Consider the following 17,395-nt stretch of genomic DNA (forward strand, 5'->3'; position numbering starts at 1 on the left):
CTCTGATGTATGGCGCTTGCTTCCCCCCTCCGATAGGGACTATAGTTTTTACTCACCCACCCATAACTCTTACAGTAGGATAGATCACATTCTGCTGCAACATAGTGCCCTTCCCTGGCTAACTGCCTCTTATATGGGGAATATCCTTTGGTCCGATCATGCCCCTGTTGTGTGTACACTGCTCATCCCTTCTTTGGTCAGAGGGGAATGGACCTGGCGCTTGAATGAATCGCTCCTCTTGGATCCTGTCTGTGTGGCAGATGTAGAACTGTCCGTTACTAACTTCATTACAGATCATGCACAGCACTCCACGTCCCCTCTGATAAAATGGGAAGCGATTAAATGTGTACTCCGCTGAGTTTTTATTAAACATGGCACAAGACTAAAGAAGGAAAAGGCTCATGCATTGAAGCAGGCTCTTGGATGGGTTGCGGACTTGGATCTGGCTCATAAAAGGGCTCTCTCTCCATCCCTATTGGGAAACTTGATGCTGGCGCGCCAAGAAGCCAGGTGTCTCCTTGACTCCTCTTCCAGACGGGCTTTGCAACTTTGCCGCAGCAAATTCTACGAACATGGTAATAAAAGTGGCCGTATGCTAGCCAAAGCCCTTAGAGAGCGTCTGGCTTCTTCGCATATCCCATGCATCAAACAGAGTACTGGTGGGAGGGTCCATACAACCCCTGAAATAGCAACAGAGTTCTGTCAATACTACACTGGATTGTATGATCTCTCTACCCCTCCCCGCCCTGACCCCGCCTCCTTCCCAATACCTGGTCTCCCAGGACTATCCCCTTTGTTCCACATCCATAATGGGACCCGTCAGGGCTGCCCGTTATCGCCCCTTCTATATGTACTTGTAATGGAGCACCTATTGGCTTCCATCCGTAAGAATTCGGACATCACGGGGATCAGGATAGGGGACGTGGAATATAAATGCTCTGCATTTGCTGACGACCTCCTGGTGTATCTCACCAATCCGCATATCTCCTTACCTTCCTTGATGTCTGTGATGTCCGAGTTTGGGTCTTGGTCTAACTTTAAAATCAACATGTCTAATTCCAAGGCCCTGAACGTCTCTCTCTCGGGTTTAGAACTGGAGAGACTTAGATCCAATTACTCCTTCTCATGGCCGTCCCGGGGAATTAAATATCTAGGTACCACGATTCCCTCAGACCTGTCCCTTTTGTATCAGCGCAACTTAGCCCCTCTCCTTTCTCATTTTACTTCTCATCTGGAGCGATGGCAGACTAGGACCCTCTCATGGTTTGGAAGAGTTAATGCCATCAAAATGACTCTGTTGCCTAAATTACAGTACTTGCTACAGACCATACCGATCCCTTTGCCCACTTCATTATTGGCGCACGCTACAAAATAGGTTTGGCTCATTCATCTGGGCGGGAGGGCGTCCTCGTCTTAGCCGAAAGGTGTTGTTTAGGCCAAAGGAGGGGGGCCTGGGCCTCCAAGACTGCCGCCTCTATTATCTGGCTGCTATGCATGCCAGACTTCTAGATCTTATACACAACTATGACTCCAAACTCTGGGTGCGGCTTGCTCACAATGTATACGCGGGTAACTTGGCTGGATTGCCTTGGACTTGGCCACTGCCCCCCTCCTCCTTAGCTTCCTTGTCCTTCACATCCTGCTTTTGGTGTTGGGTGGTCGGGGTGGAGGGGACTCCTTAGTAGATCCTAAGGCGCCGATGCTTCCTGTCACTGATAACCCCGCCTTTCCTCCGGGACTCTCTTCGGCGACCTTACTCGAAGTCCCAGATAAGCCTCCTTTACGTTTTTATCAGGTTCTTACCCCAGCGGGGCTGTTACCCATGGCTTCTCTGATGAAGGAGGACAGCCCAGGAGGTAGTAGTTTCTTGCTCTATGCACAACTACAACATTTTTACATGGCTACTAAGCGTTCAGCAAAACTGCACAGGGAGTTATCCACATTTGAGAAGCTATGCTTAACACCTCCGGTTCCTCCGCACACCATAGGCTTTCTTTACCGCCTGTTGCTCTCCCGGCATGCGTCCTCTCTACCTGCGTTTTGCGCTGCGTGGGAACGGGAACTCGGTTTGTCATTGACTCCGAGTCAATGGGCCAAATGCTTTCAGCTCTCCCATAAATCTGTCATTGCGTGCAAAGCACAAGAGATGAACTATAAGGTCCTCTCTCGCTGGTATCGCACCCCGGCTCAATTGTATAGATGGTTTCCTCAGGTTCCGGACTCCTGTTGGCGCTGTGGGACCTCAATAGGCAATATGACACATATATGGTGGTCTTGCCCTAAATTATCCTCCTTTTGGTCCACGGTCCTCCAGGTTATCCCCTGAATCTGTGCTGCTTCTCCACCTTCCTATGTCTGCTAACTCCATACAGAAATCCCTACTCAGTAACCTGCTCCAAGCGGCGCGTGCGGTCATTCCCCGTAGGTGGAGATCTCTTGAGCCCCCTACGGTTGGATAGTGGTTGGCAGAAATCTCACTGACCCAGAAAATGGAGGAATTGATGGCTGTATCCCCTGCGGAGAATGACCGGTACGCGAAAGTGTGGTCCGAGTGGTTGTCATTCCAATCATCCCCTGAGTATAGCGCTTTACTTGTCCTCGCCCCTAGTTCATAGGAGTCCCTCGTCCCCTCTTCCTGGCCCGTCCCTCCTCTCTGTTTTTCCCCTTCACGCTGTTGTCCTTTGTGTCTCCATTCCTGGTGGCTCTTGTTTGTGCACCCTATGTCTCCTCTCTCTCTTTCTTTAGGACTCCTCTGCTATTTGATTCATGCTGGTTTTCCACCCCCCCCCCTCCCCTCTTCTCTCTCGATTCTTTTTTGTATTCTCTACAAAAAGGCTTCATAGGCTAATGACTAGTGTCTAATTTGCTGATTGTCTTACCATGTTTGTAATTTGGGTACGACTTGCTACCATTGTTTATTGACATATAGTTTTTTCAGGATATTGCTCCTTCTGGATAAAGATGCACTCACTCTTATGCCCTTCTTGACACATTGGATGCCAGATGGGATTGCCTCCTTTTCTGGTACCATATCTCGTCCTGCTTGATGTTGTGGTTCTATGTGTTTGTTTGACTTTTGCGTGCCTTGATAAGTCATGTGCTTCATTTGTACAATGTTATTTCTTTTGTTCTTTTGAAAATAAAAAAACTTAAATTTGAAAAAAAAAAAATAAATGAGAAGATGCCGCAGAGATGTTGCGCCTAGCAACGTTGCCTATGTCATTGAGGTGTTCCAGAATTCTGGTTTAAAATTTACGTTTGGTACCACCAATGTATTTAAGATTGCATACTACACACTCAATGACATAGACAACGTTGGTCGAGCAGCAATTTAAGAATTGTTTGGTAGTAAATTACCTATCCTGGGATGAATTAAAAAATGTCTTAACATTTTTTGTGTATCCGCATGTACGGCAGCCGCAAGCACCGACACTGCCGCAGCCTGTCTCCTCCACAACTGAGCTGAGCACCAGGCCGGAACGAGACTCCCCGCTCGCACAGCCGCAGGCACTGCACCCAGAGGACCTCATCATGGAAGTGGCTTCCGCTGAATGGCTGCCACTTCACCCGGCAAGTACCTCCTCCCCTGGACACGAGCATTCCCTCAGCGCTCCACTACAGCAGATGAGTGAAGCCCTGGACGGCATGGCGGGCGGCCCCCTCCCTGCCACCACGTCTGCCTCACCACAGCCAGCTCTGGGAACGGTCGCCTCAGTGCAGGCAGCCCTCTCTCCTACCTCACCCCCTGAGACAATACCTTCTCAAGGGAGCTGCCAGCCAATCCTCGCTCTCTTGCTCCTGAGCTGCAAAGCAAGCAGCATCTCTTGGGTTCCGGACTAGCAGAGAGTAAAGATCCCTGCAACTTACAAAGACAAAACCAGGCCGAAGCCTGATAATACCAAACCGTGAGTTATAATACAACTTCCCATTAAAGTCCGCGTGACTGCTGAACCTAAACTCAATCCCCTAAATCCAGCGGAACAGTGCATATAAATCTCCTGAGCTTAATACTCACAAGGTCCCAACCAACTGTCAAGATCCTCATAGACTCTGATTGTACAAAGACTGTTCCTGTTAAATTCTGCATAAAACCTGCAGTAAAAGTTCCCACAGTTTTCTGAAACCGCTGGTTGTGGAAAATCCTTTATTTTACCTCCCTATCGCTCTTGGGACAGGTGGCGATAGGACAAGAATATACAGAGGAGCCCTCACCCTGGCATCATGACAGTTAAGGGTTAAACCAGCACCCTTTCATCACTGCACAGCTACACCCCATATACCCTATACCCCCACAAGCTTAGCACACCCGCATAATTTACAGATGGAGATACCCCTTCTCCCTTATTGCCAAGCATGGAAACACGACTGCCACACTACGCAGCCTGAGAGATCTCCACACCTTCCTGACTACATTCAAACTACCCTGGATCTCCCTGCCTGACTGGGACGCACTCTTCCTTCAATCAACGACAGCTGCTCCCTCTCATGCTTCACCCGGTCAGCCTCGACCGCAGAGAATGGAGACCGACAAGCCTGCACCCCTGCCACAGAGACAGAAACGCAAAACTTGACCGCTACAGCTATTGTGATGCTGTTTCTCCTACCCCCGTTTCTCATGGACATGTGCCTCGTGCCCACTGTCTAAGCCGATTCTGCTATCTGACCTTGTCTGTTGATATGAGACATTACCTGGTTATCTATTTTTGCTGTGCCTCTTGTTAACTCTAGAATTATAGACCCATGTTTAACCCCGCCCTACTTTGTTTTATTGGGCTTCGCTTACAACCCCTATTACTTCATTGCCCTTGCCATATCTATATCTGTCCACCTGAGTGGACAGAGTTGTTGCACAAGCTACACTAGGCCACTTCTACTCATTCCCTGGTGTATCGCTATGTACCCCTGGTTGATGTTTATTGTTTGTTTACTGCCCTTCTGGCATCCCTTCCACTCTACCCCCATTAGTGACACGGTCGGACTGGTTCTGACTGTACTCTGGGTCCTTATGACCCGCTCTAGTAGTCCCCTAGCAGTTGCCTTCTGGTGGTCGCTGCTGTTTGTCTGCTCTCTCTCCCTCACCCCTTGTGTGCCCTCTCTCTCTCTCCTCACTGATTCCCTACCCTTTCCCTCTCCATTTCTTCCCTCTCTGCAGGCTTATCTTCTACCACAGATTGAGGCCTCGAGGCGTGGTTGCACAGGTGGGACCCTCGGACAGCGGTAAGTTTGCCATCTCCCTTCCTCCACATGGCTGCTGACATTAATGTAACTACCCTAAATGTCCATGGCTTTAACAGGCCCGAGAAGCGTGCCCAAATCCTATACACACTCCATAAGAAGAGAAGGCACATCCTGGCACTCCAGGAAACTCACTTTCAAAATGACCACATTCCTAAATTCAACAACCGTTACTTCCCGACCTGGATACATAGCTCCAACCCTGTAGCAAAAACAAAAGACGCATCCCTAACTTTCCACAAAACCCTTCCCATTAAGATTATAGACACTGAGGTGGATCCCGATGCACACTACGTTTTCGCCAACTGTGAACTCTCTGGCCACAGGCTCACAATCGCCTCCATATATGCCCCTAACCATGGACAGACAAAAATTATATGCAACATACTTGAGACACTATCTTCCTTTGCCACAGGCCATATCGTTCTCTGCGGTGACTTTAATGTCCCACTCTTCCCTCTGTCTGATTCATCTTCGGGACACCAAAACGTGGAAGAGGTAACGGGGAATCTGGGCACTGCTGTAGAAACCTGAATGATTAAGATCTATGACGCATATAGTGGAATATACAGGGTGGAGCGGGGGTGCAACTGTGGCTATGATGGAGTCCAGATATGAATAAACAACAAAGAGAAAAGAAGCCAGTGCACTCACCCGGTCAGCAGAACTTCTTTATTTCATTATGTAGCAGCCATAGGCATGCGCAGCCTATTGCATTAGGGTGTGCACCCTAAAGCACAAACTCCTGCCGTGCGCATATATATATATATATATATATATATATATACGCACACATACACACAGTTAGTATAGTTCCCCCACATTAGGTGCAGTATAGTTCCCCCACATTAGGTGCAGTATAATTCCCCCACATTAGGTGCAGTATAGTTCCCACACATTAGGTGCAGTATAGTTCCCCCACATTAGGTGCAGTATAATTCCCCCACATTAGGTGCAGTATAGTTCCCACACATTAGGTGCAGTACAGTTCCCCCACATTAGGTTGGCAGTACAGTTCCCCCACATTAGGTTGGCAGTACAGTTCCCCCACATTAGGTTGGCAGTACAGTTCTCCCACATTAGGTTGGCAGTACAGTTCCCCCACATTAGGTTGGCAGTACAGTTCCCCCACATTAGGTTGGCAGTACAGTTCCCCCACATTAGGTGCAGTTCAGTTCCCCCACATTAGGTGCAGTTCAGTTCCCCCACATTAGGTGCAGTTCAGTTCCCCCAAATTAGGTGCCACCTAATGTAGGGGAACTGTACTGCACCTAATGTGGGGGAACTGTACTGCACCTAATGTGGGGGAACTGTACTGCACCAGTACAGTTCCCCCACATTAGGTGTAGTACAGTTCCCCACATTATGTGCAGTACAGTTCCCCACATTATGTGCAGTACAGTTCCCCTACATTAGGTGCAGTATAGTTCCCCCACATTAAGTGCAGTTCAGTTCCCCCACATTAAGTGCAGTTCAGTTCCCCCACATTAGGTGCCACCTAATGTAGGGGAACTGTACTGCACCTAATGTGGGGGAACTGTACTGCACCTAATGTGGGGGAACTGTACAGTTCCCAACATTATGTGCAGTACAGTTCCCCACATTATGTGCAGTACAGTTCCCCTACATTAGGTGCAGTATAGTTCCCCCACATTAGGTGCAGTATAGTCCCCCCCCCCCATTAGGTGCAGTATAGTTCCCCCCCATTAGGTGCAGTATAGTCCCCCCCATTAGGTGCAGTATAGTTCCCCCACATTAGGTGCAGTACAGTTCCCCCACATTAGGTGTAGTACAGTTCCCCACATTATGTGCAGTACAGTTCCCCACATTATGTGCAGTACAGTTCCCCCACATTAGGTGCAGTACAGTTCCCCCACATTAGGTGCAGTATAGTTCCCCCCCTTAGGTGCAGTATAGTTCCCCCCCCATTAGGTGCAGTATAGTTCCCCCCCCATTAGGTGCAGTATAGTTCCCCCACATTAGGTGCAGTATAGTTCCCCCACATTAGGTGCAGTTCAGTTCCCCCACATTAGGTGCAGTTCAGTTCCCCCACATTAGGTGCCACCTAATGTAGGGGAACTGTACTGCACCTAATTTGGGGGAACTGTACTGCACCTAATGTGGGGGAACTTTACTGCACCAGTAAAGTTCCCCCACCATTAGGTGCAGTATAGTTCCCCCACCATTAGGTGCAGTATAGTTCCCCCACCATTAGGTGCAGTATAGTTCCCCCACCATTAGGTGCAGTATAGTTCCCCCACCATTAGGTGCAGTATAGTTCCCCCACCATTAGGTGCAGTATAGTTCCCCCACCATTAGGTGCAGCATAGTTCCCCCACCATTAGGTGCAGTATAGTTCCCCCACCATTAGGTGCAGTATAGTTCCCCCACCATTAGGTGCAGCATAGTTCCCCCACCATTAGGTGCAGTATAGTTCCCCCACCATTAGGTGCAGTATAGTTCCCCCACCATTAGGTGCAGTATAGTTTCCCCACATTAGGTGCAGTATAGTTTCCCCACATTAGGTGCAGTATAGTTTCCCCACATTAGGTGCAGTATAGTTTCCCCACATTAGGTGCAGTATAGTCCCCCACAATAGGTGCAGTATAGTTCCCCACATTAGGTGCAGTATAGTCCCCTACATTAGGTGCAGTATAGTCCCCCACATTAGGTGCAGTATATTTCCCCCACATTAGGTGCAGTACAGTTCCTTCACATTAGGTGCAGCATATTCCCCACAGACATACAGCCTTCAGCCATATACAGTGTATGGCTGGAGGCTGTATGTCTGTGTACTGCCCCACTTCAGTGTTCCGACCACCGGTCCTCCGGTCCGGGGTCACGATCTACTGCTATGGCCTATAGACCATAGCAGTAGGTCCCGGGACTGGAGGAGCGGTAGTCGGAACACTGAAGAAGACGTGCTGCCAGCTCGTGTTGGTCACTTACCATTCCGGCCGGCGCGCGCATCCTCTTCCTTGAATCTCCGCTCCTCCGTTGCTATGGGCGCACGCACGGGACGTCAATGACGTCCCTGCATGCGCTACTTCCCGGCGGCCCCTGTGTTTTTAAAGTTAACGTGGGGGCCGCTGTAGAAAGGTAACTGGGACATCCTTGTGTCCCGAAAAGATCTTTCGGGACACAGGGATGTCCCGAATGTGACGGGGGGGTCCTCTGCGGGCTGCTCAATGGTGGCCTCGGATGCCCCCCTGGGCTTGATTAGGGTGTGCCTGGGCACACCCGGCACACCCCGTGCGCACGCCTATGGTAGCAGCATACATGTGATTAGTGGTTACATTCTCACACCCTAGACAGGTCTATAGCCGCATTGACTACACATTCTTCCCCCACCATCTCCTCCCCTCCGTCACCTCGGCTTCTATCGGTAACACTACATTCCCTGACCACGCCCCCACCCACTTCTCCTTCACTCTCCCATCCTTCGCAGGGCCCCATGCCTCTTGAGGCTCTAAAATGTGTTCCCAGGGCGTGCTGGTGAGGCATGGGGCCCGGCTGAAGAGGGAAAACTCAGCCAAACTGTCCTCCCTACTGTCTGAACTTAATGTCCTGGAATCCCAACACAAACAGACCCTGCAAGAACGGACCCTCAGAGACATCATAAAAGTTAGACAGAAACTGTTGACATTACTGAATTCAAAATATAAATATTGTAAGCAGCTAACCGGCCATCAATTTTACAAGTGGGGCAACAAATCGTGTAAAATGTTTGCGAGGGCCCTGAGAGAAAAACACTCCTCACTTGTTGTTCCATCCATTCAAACCCCCTCAGGTGCCATTTCCCATCTGACAAATGACATCCTCTCGGCCTTTAGACAATACTATTCGGCTCTATACAATCTCCCTAAGCCTCCCTCTTCCTCCTCGCTACTTCACTATATTAAAGCTACTGCCCTCCCTACCCTTAATGAGGATACCATTTCCTCACTGGAATCTCCGTTCTCCTCTGAGGAACTGAACTCTGCCATATCAGCTCTCCCTGCTGGGAAAAGCCCCGGACTGGACGGCTACTCAGGCAAATTTTATAATTCCCTCCGGGAAGAACTCTCTATTCACCTTTTGTCTGCCTTCAACTCTATCTTGGAGGATCCCACTGTCCCCCACTCCTTTTTTGCGGGCATTCATCACGGTGATCCCAAAAGACGGTAAGGGCTCCACTCAGTGTAAAAATTATAGGCCCATTTCACTCCTCAATACTGATACCAAACTATTTGCCATACTATTGGTGAATAGGCTGGCCGCTCATATGAAAGCCCTAGTCCACCCAGATCAGGTTGTATTCATTCGTGGGAGAAGGCAGGGATAACACCCTTTGTGCCTTCTCCACTATCCATTATGCTCAAAAACACAATCGCCCCCTCTTTTTGCTATCTCTCGACGCCGAGAAGGCGTTCGATCATGTGAACTGGGGCTTCCTAGAGGTGACCCTCCCCCAGATTGCTCTGGGAGCCCTGATGAGGGCCCGCATAATGGCACAGATATTTGTAAATGGTCATCTATCCCTCCCGTTTGACATTCGCAATGGCACTAGACAAGGCTGTCCCCTGTCACCACTCCTCTATATCCTCTGCATGGAACACCTGCTCAATGCCATACGGCAAAATCCGAATATCCAGACTCCCTTATGCGGATGATCTCCTTCTTTTCCTCTCCGCTTCTCTTACCTCCCTCCCCTCCCTATTGTCTACCATACATATTTTTTCCCAGCATAGCAATTATAAAATAAAAACCACAAAAAGCCCTAAAAATAACCCTCCCCCTCCCGAACTGTTCATCATCTATGCACCGCCTTTCCTTTTAAGTGGCGCGACAGAGCACTCACATACCTCGGAATCCAAGTCCCTTCCCTATTGTCTGACACTTTCACCCTAAACTTCCTCCCCATGTTGAATATGTTAAGATCCGATTTGGCCAGGTAGGAGCGTAGGGACTTCTCCTGGGTAGGGCGGATTAATATCTTGAAGATGAACGTATTACCTCGTCTTCTCTACCTATTCACCATACCCGCCATCCTCTCCCGGTCCTTTTTCAGGGAAGTCTCTGCGCTCCTCACTGGCTTTGTTTGATCTTGTGTCCCAAGGTTGGCACGCAAGATCATGAACAGACGTAAACCTGACGGTGGTCTGGGCCTCCCAGATTGCCTCTTCTACCATCTAGCTGTGGTCCTGACCAGGGTCCTTGACTGCTACTCTCCTCCCTCTGCCAAGCTGTGGGTAGGGCTGGAGTGGGACGCTTCCCTCCCCTAGATCCCAAAACTCTCCTATGGCTCCCAGACAAAGTACCCACCTCTCGCTCTTCTACGAACAAGCACCCAGTGACTGCTACGATAGATCACGTCCAAAGCACCTATCTTCCCTCTGTGGCACTAAACACTTCGGATGGCCCCCTGATGCCAATCTTCGGCAACCCCGCATTCTCCCCTGCTTTTTCCACATCACAATTTCTGGGGCTTTTAAAAACTGATTCTTCCACCTTCTCCAATCTACTCACACCTACCTCCCTGAAACAACTAAGTGACCTCTGTAGGGAAACTCCCGCCCCATTCACACAGGTCTTTCAGTACACCCAACTGCGACACTTTTAATCAAAATCCATAGATAAGTTAAACCTACATCGCCCCCTTTCCTTGTCTGTGTGTTGCACCCTCTTGGACATTTCGTCCGACCAGCTCGGTATTGCTCTTCTTCTTGACTCTCTCAAGACAAAACCACTTCCTTACAGATGTGGTTGGGAGAGAGACCTCGGCACAGAATTTACGGACGAGGAGTGGGGGAAAGCTTTGCGTTCCTGTCACAAACTGTCAATTTCCTCCAAAGCCCAGGAAACAAACTACAAGATATTAACAAGATAGTATAGGGTTCCTGATCTATTAGCAGAGTTCTATCCGGGAGTGCCTGACACATGCTGGCAATGTGGTACCTCATATGTCTTATGTATGGCTGACATGCCCTTGTCTCACCCCCTTTTGGTCCCAGGTTCTAGACATTACCCACAAACTGACGTCCATACACCTCACCATGACGCCTGGCCCCCTGGTGCTATCCGTCTTTCCGTCCTCACAATCTAAGTGGTTTACCCGTCTTGCTGGCTATATGATCCTAGCCGCGAGATCAGTAATACCCAGACTGTGGAAAACCACGACCCCCCCTACGCTCTCCTCTCGGTTCCAAGAGCTCTCCCACCTTCATAGGATGGAAGAGTTGTTGGCTGACTCTAGAAAACAAGCGGACAAACATCACCTTATATGGGGTCCGTCGATTGACTTTTTGTCGACTGAAGGTTACAGATCCCTCCACTTGGGGTCCTCAGACTCTACGAGCTGATGGATGTTCCAGAAGGTTATCCAACCTCAAGATGTCAGCCCGCCGCGCCAGTGGGACCTTACCTGTGTGACATGCTGAAAGCTTCACCACCTCCTTTTCTCTCTTCTTGCCTGCACTTCTCCTTTCTCTATCCTTCCGCTTCCCACACCCTCCTGCCTCTGTTCCCTTCCCTCCGCCCTTCCCTGTCTTCTTTTCCTCCATGTCCTCCCCCCCCCCCCTCTTGATTAGTCATAACTTTCATGATGCAACTGATAGGTTGATGTTACTCTTGGTACTTTGTGGTTCCACCCATGCCTATCCTTCTTGCTACACGACTCGAGCTTCTGATCTCCTGACCCCATACGAAGTCATAAATCGCTTGCAATGTATGTGTTTCATATGTTACCTTATATTGCCATCTGTTCTCCTGTTTATATACTTATATGACAACTTCCCCATTTTTTAAATAAAATAATGTAATAAAGAATAAAAATAATCATATGTGGTATCGCCACATGTGTAAATGTCCATCTATTAAAATATAAGTTTAGCTAAACCACACGGTGGATGGTGTACACGTAAAAAAAAATATCAATGTAAAAAATTTTGCATTTTTGGTCACTTCATATACCATAAAAATATTAATAAAAAGCGTTCAAAAAGTCCCATCAAAACAAAAATGGTACCAATAAAAACTACAGACGATGGCACAAAAAAACTCATACTGCCCCGTATGCAGAAAAATAAAAAAGTTATAGTGGTCAGAAGATGGCAATTTTAAACCACACTGTAAGTTATAGTACTTGCAATTTATGCTCGGAAATTCACTGACTTAAAGATGGCAATGCATTTCTGAGCAGAATATGCAGAAAGAACAGACATGCCAATTCTTTCTGTGGATGCTAGAATTTGAATTTCTGTGCCAGATATTTCCTTTGCGGAAATTTTGCTGTGTGCACAGTGTGCCAGAATCCCATTGAAATTAATAAGACTCTTAAAAAGGTGGGCAGTGCAAAGAAGGGGTAAGACCAAAGGGAAGGTGAAATGGCCAGAGACAAAGGGGAGGCAAAATAAGGTTTTGCCCAGGGTGGCAAAAATTCGTGCAGCAGCCCTGGTGGCCGCGGCCCGATATGCTGAACAGGCAGGGTCCCTGTGCCATTTCAATCCCCCCTCCCCCTCCGATCCCCCACTGTGCCCATCTCAATAAGCCTAGTCCCAGCCAGAGTGATTATTGTGCAAAACTGAGCAACTTTTGCAAAAGTTTCTTGTTATGAATCAGTGCGTAAACTCTGAAAACCACACCTAGTTTTTGAATAGCTCATCTCTGAAATTAAACCGCCCTCCCCCTCTGGGCCAGAAAGCACCTGCAAGGGTCAAGGCTCAATGTGCCTTTTCTTTGAAGCTACTAGAGGACCACAAGTGCTCCCGATGTCATCCTAAGCATCAGCCCAAGAAACCACCCGCAGTGCTGTATATTATAGCATCCTGCTTATGCAGGGATGCCCAAGGTTTGCCAGGAGGTGCGGAATCTGATGGCCACACACACCTCCCTTGGACCGCCAGGAGGGACACCAAGAAGGGCTTACCGCATCCTGACAAATCCTGTGACAAACAAAAACATGTCCAAGTAGCACAGTGAAAAACAGACATAAACAATTAAGTGAATGTGCGCCGTGAAGTACGGCCCAGACGTCCGGCAGGATCTATAAAAGTTTCCCGATCCTAGCCAGAAGTCCGGGAATCAAAGGGGTGATTACCAAAGGTGAAGAGTGCGTGGTGCAGAGCTTCTACTCATTGAGCTATTACACCCAGTGAGTTTTGGCACCTCAGGGTCACCATTCCCCCAGACACAGTAGTACCTCAGCCTTCAACCCCCTCAGCCTCATGGTGAGACCTGGAGGGAACAGGTCACATCAGAGCAGCCGTCGAGCTGATTCCTCAGACCCAGCCCCGGAATGCCCCAAGACACCTGCCCCCTCCATGCAGCATCCATCCTACATCAATGGCAGAGACTAGACCACTGATAAGAACAGATACTACACTTAATCTTAGCCAAAAGGCCAAGAGCCATATATGCCATCAGAACGCAGCCGCATAAATGTGGCACTTGCTGTATGCCGCAACTATGCAAATATATAGCACAGCCTGCAGCCTGTTCCAACTTATTGTGAAAACACTAATTTCGGCTGGGATTACACTTGGCATGTTTGTCAGAAAAAAACACCATGCTCGCTGCGGGCACATGTTATGTTGGAATCAATAGGATAATATGAAATGCCAGACACTAATGGGGTTTTCTTCATCCTCATATGGCCTTATCAAATCTGTGGGATGCCGAGAGCATGTTTTTTTTTTTTGTTTTTTTTTTATGAAGTTTTTTTTATGAAGCTTTTTCTTCCCAATGTTTTTAATAGAAATCCTTGGGTCACATGATGAAAGAATCACATGACTCTTAATAAGAAAAGCCAAAGGGAAAATAATAATAAAATAATAATAATACATATTGGGGGAGTTGTAAAGTTGATCAATCAGATTGCTTCTTTCACTTTTCAGAGGCCTTTTTAAAAATGAAAGATGTAATCTGATTGGTTGCTATGGGCAACTGGGCAACTTTTCCTCCTCACAGGTTTTAATAAACAACCCCCCCCCCCAGGCCCCCCCCAGGATTTGTAGTAAAAATGCCACAAAGATGATAGAGAAAGAAAATGAGGGGGGCAGTTTTGTGGGGGGGGGGGGGGGGGTTTGGCAAAAAAATAAACAAACATCAAACAAGAACTGCATCTGTTCCTAGGCTTAGGCTGGGATTAAACATGACTTATGTGCGGCCTTTTTTAAAGCTCACATTGCTTTATTTTTGGTGTGTCCCCCCCCCCCCCCCCTTTCGTCAGACATCTGTCCAGCTGTTGCAAAGCTACAACTCCCAGCATGCCCAGGGCATGCTGGGAGTTGTAGTTTTGGAACAGATGGACAGCCACAAGGGATCAGTGGTGCAGTAAGTCAATCTAGGACCATGGTGTCTGATCCTAAACTGGCAGCAGGATCCTCGACCATTTTAAATTCAATGACTGCAGGGACGTCTGACGAGTGACATCCTTTGCTCCAGTAGCGCCATTTTAACACCTTAAGGACTCAGGGTTTTTCCCTTTTTGCACTTTCATTTTTTCCTCCTTACCTTTTAAAAATCATAACCCTTTCAATTTTGCACCTAAAAATCCAAATAATCGCTTATTTTTTGTGCCACCAATTCTATTTTGCAGTGACATCAGTCATTTTACCCAAAAATCTATGGCGAAATGGAAAAATAAATCATTGTGTGATGAAATTGAAGAAAAAACGCCATTTTGTAATTTTGGGGGCTTCCGTTTCTATGCAGTACATTTTTCGGTATAAATGACACCTTATCTTTATTCCGTAGGTCCATACGATTAAAATGATACCCTACTTATATAGGTTTGATTTTGTCGTACTTCTGTATAAAATCATAACTACATGCAGGAAAATGTAAACGTTTAAAATTGTCATCTTCTGACCCCTATACCTTTTTTATTTTACCGCTTATGGGGCGGTATGAGGACTCATTTTTTATGCCGTGATCTGAAGTTTTTAACTGTACCATTTTTGTATTGATCAGACTTTTTAATCGCTTTTTATAAATTTTTTCATGATATTAAAAGTGACCAAAAATACATTATTTTGGACTTTGGAATTTTTTTGCGCGTATGCCATTGACCGTGCGGTTTAATTAATGATATATTTTTATAGTTCGGACATTTCCGCACGCGGCGATACCACATATGCTTATATTTATTTACATGTTTTCTTTTTTTATGGGAAAAGGGGGGTGATTCAAACTTTTATTAGGGAAGGGGTTAAATGACTTTTATTAACTTTTTTTTTTTTACATAGGGGGCTATAACACTGCACACACTAATCTTATAACCTGTTCACTGCAAAGCCATAGCTTTGCAATGATCAGGGTTATCGGTGGTCGATTGCTTAAGCCTGCATCTCAAGCTTGGAGCAATCAATCGCTGAAGGGACACGCCGGAGGAAGGTAAGAGGACCTCCGCTCGTGTCCCAGCTGATCGGGGCACCGCATTTTCACTGCGGTGGTCCCGATCAGCCCCACTGAGCAGCCGAGCAGCTTTCACTTTCGTTTTAGGGTCTAAAGGGTTAATAGCTATTAGCCCCTGGTCCCAGCTTCAGATACATGCCGGGACCGACCCGATATGAGGCGGGGTCACCGCGTAAATATACGTCCTTGGTCATTAAGGGATTAATAAAAATTGCCCAAAATCCGTCAGATAACAGTCATACAGAATATATTAGAAAGCTTTTTTGTTTTTCAGCCAATCAGAGAGCAGCACTACTGAAATAGAACTCTCAGGAGGTAACAGCGTGTCACACATGTGATGTCATAACCATTGTCCACCAGAGAGCAGCACTGAGCAGATATAACACTGCTCCTGCTCATTCTTCATCAGTGAGGGGCTGATGCTGGACACTGTAGGGGCCGAGAATGCAAAGTCACATACACTACTGTGACTGGTAAGTGTCACATTGTTGTGACCAAAAGGTCTTTAGTGCAGTTCAATGTGCTTTTCTATAATAAACATGTAAATATTCTATCTTTTGTTTTCCTATCTTAGATGCACTATTTCCAGGATGTGGAGTAGCATTTCCGGACCTACAGCAAGACATTGGATGAAGACGGAGATTTCCAGACCTATTCCAGAAGAATTTGGATGAAGGCACAGCCCCTCGAATCACGCACATACACAGACACATTTGCCCAAACTCTAGAGGTAACCTCCTTTAGTATGCCCAGAGGAAGGGCAATACAGTAGCCATGGATTCCCTACAGGTTTCCTCCCCTCTGGAGGTTTTTCCTGTCCTGAGTATTAGTTACTGTACGCTCTTTGTGAGTGATGGAGGTTACAAGAAATCCCCTACACAAACATTTTTATATATAATAAATAAAGTTCCCCTTTTTAAACCATTCTGTGACTTGTTTGACTCATTTATTTTATTTGTGTGTGAAAAATAGTGTTAGCAAAACGTGGATGACATGAGGTTTTTTCTTAAGTGTCCAAAGCTGCTCTCCTGCATGATCTGCATAATGCGGTGCGGAGAGAGGCAACTGATGCTGGGGGGTACAGTTACCAAGACAACCATAGGACACCCAGCAAGTTCCATGCATGAGCCTATTTCTGATGAACGGGACCCTAGGAGAGCGGAGGAGGCAGGTGAGAAGACCTCCATCCACCATTTTAATGATCACCAGATCACCACAGGTGATTCCATCCTTGAATATAATGCCCGCATAGCCGCACTTGCCATAATCTGCTTTGATCACGGCATCTGAGGGGTTAATGACAAACATTAGAGCGATTGTTGATGATTGCCACTACTGGCAGGTCCCTGGCTGCCAGGACCTGCCATACATGATGCGAGCACCGGTCCATTGTTTGCATCATGTACAGGGTGTAAATATACATCCAATCACATCAGGACATACTTTTACAGGGTCCACCTACTCAATTTTCATTGTAAGGCTATGTTCACATGGCCGAATGTCCACACAGAAAATGTATGTGCGGATAACCTGAAGAGCGGTGTCAGAACATGCTGGCACTAAGATTGCTCAGAAATTTGCTGCCTTATAGGCGGCAATGTATTTCTGAGCAGAATACGCAGAAAGAAAGAACAGACTCTGCTGCAGCGGAATTTCCGTGCTGTATATTCCTGTGCAATTCTACATGGAAAACCTAACGTGTGAACATAGTCTAACAGTCATTAAAAAGGGGGGCGGTGCAAATAAGGGTGAGACCAAAGGGCAG

The 17,395-nt window shown here is 47.4% G+C and overlaps 1 long non-coding RNA gene and 1 pseudogene across 1 annotated transcript; one reads left to right on the top strand and one right to left on the bottom strand.

The window, feature by feature from the left end:
- The first annotated feature begins 5,156 nt into the window (after window positions 1-5,156).
- On the top strand, window positions 5,157-16,557 carry LOC130279690 (uncharacterized). The gene is made up of 3 exons (XR_008846014.1): window positions 5,157-5,217; window positions 15,905-16,103; window positions 16,205-16,557. It is a non-coding gene; the product is annotated as an uncharacterized LOC130279690 (long non-coding RNA).
- LOC130345016 (U2 spliceosomal RNA) lies at window positions 13,447-13,621 on the bottom strand (annotated as a pseudogene).
- Window positions 16,558-17,395: the final 838 nt, after the last annotated feature.

Source organism: Hyla sarda, chromosome 1 (genome assembly GCF_029499605.1).
Source record: "Hyla sarda isolate aHylSar1 chromosome 1, aHylSar1.hap1, whole genome shotgun sequence".
Classification (NCBI taxonomy): Eukaryota; Metazoa; Chordata; class Amphibia; order Anura; family Hylidae; genus Hyla; species Hyla sarda.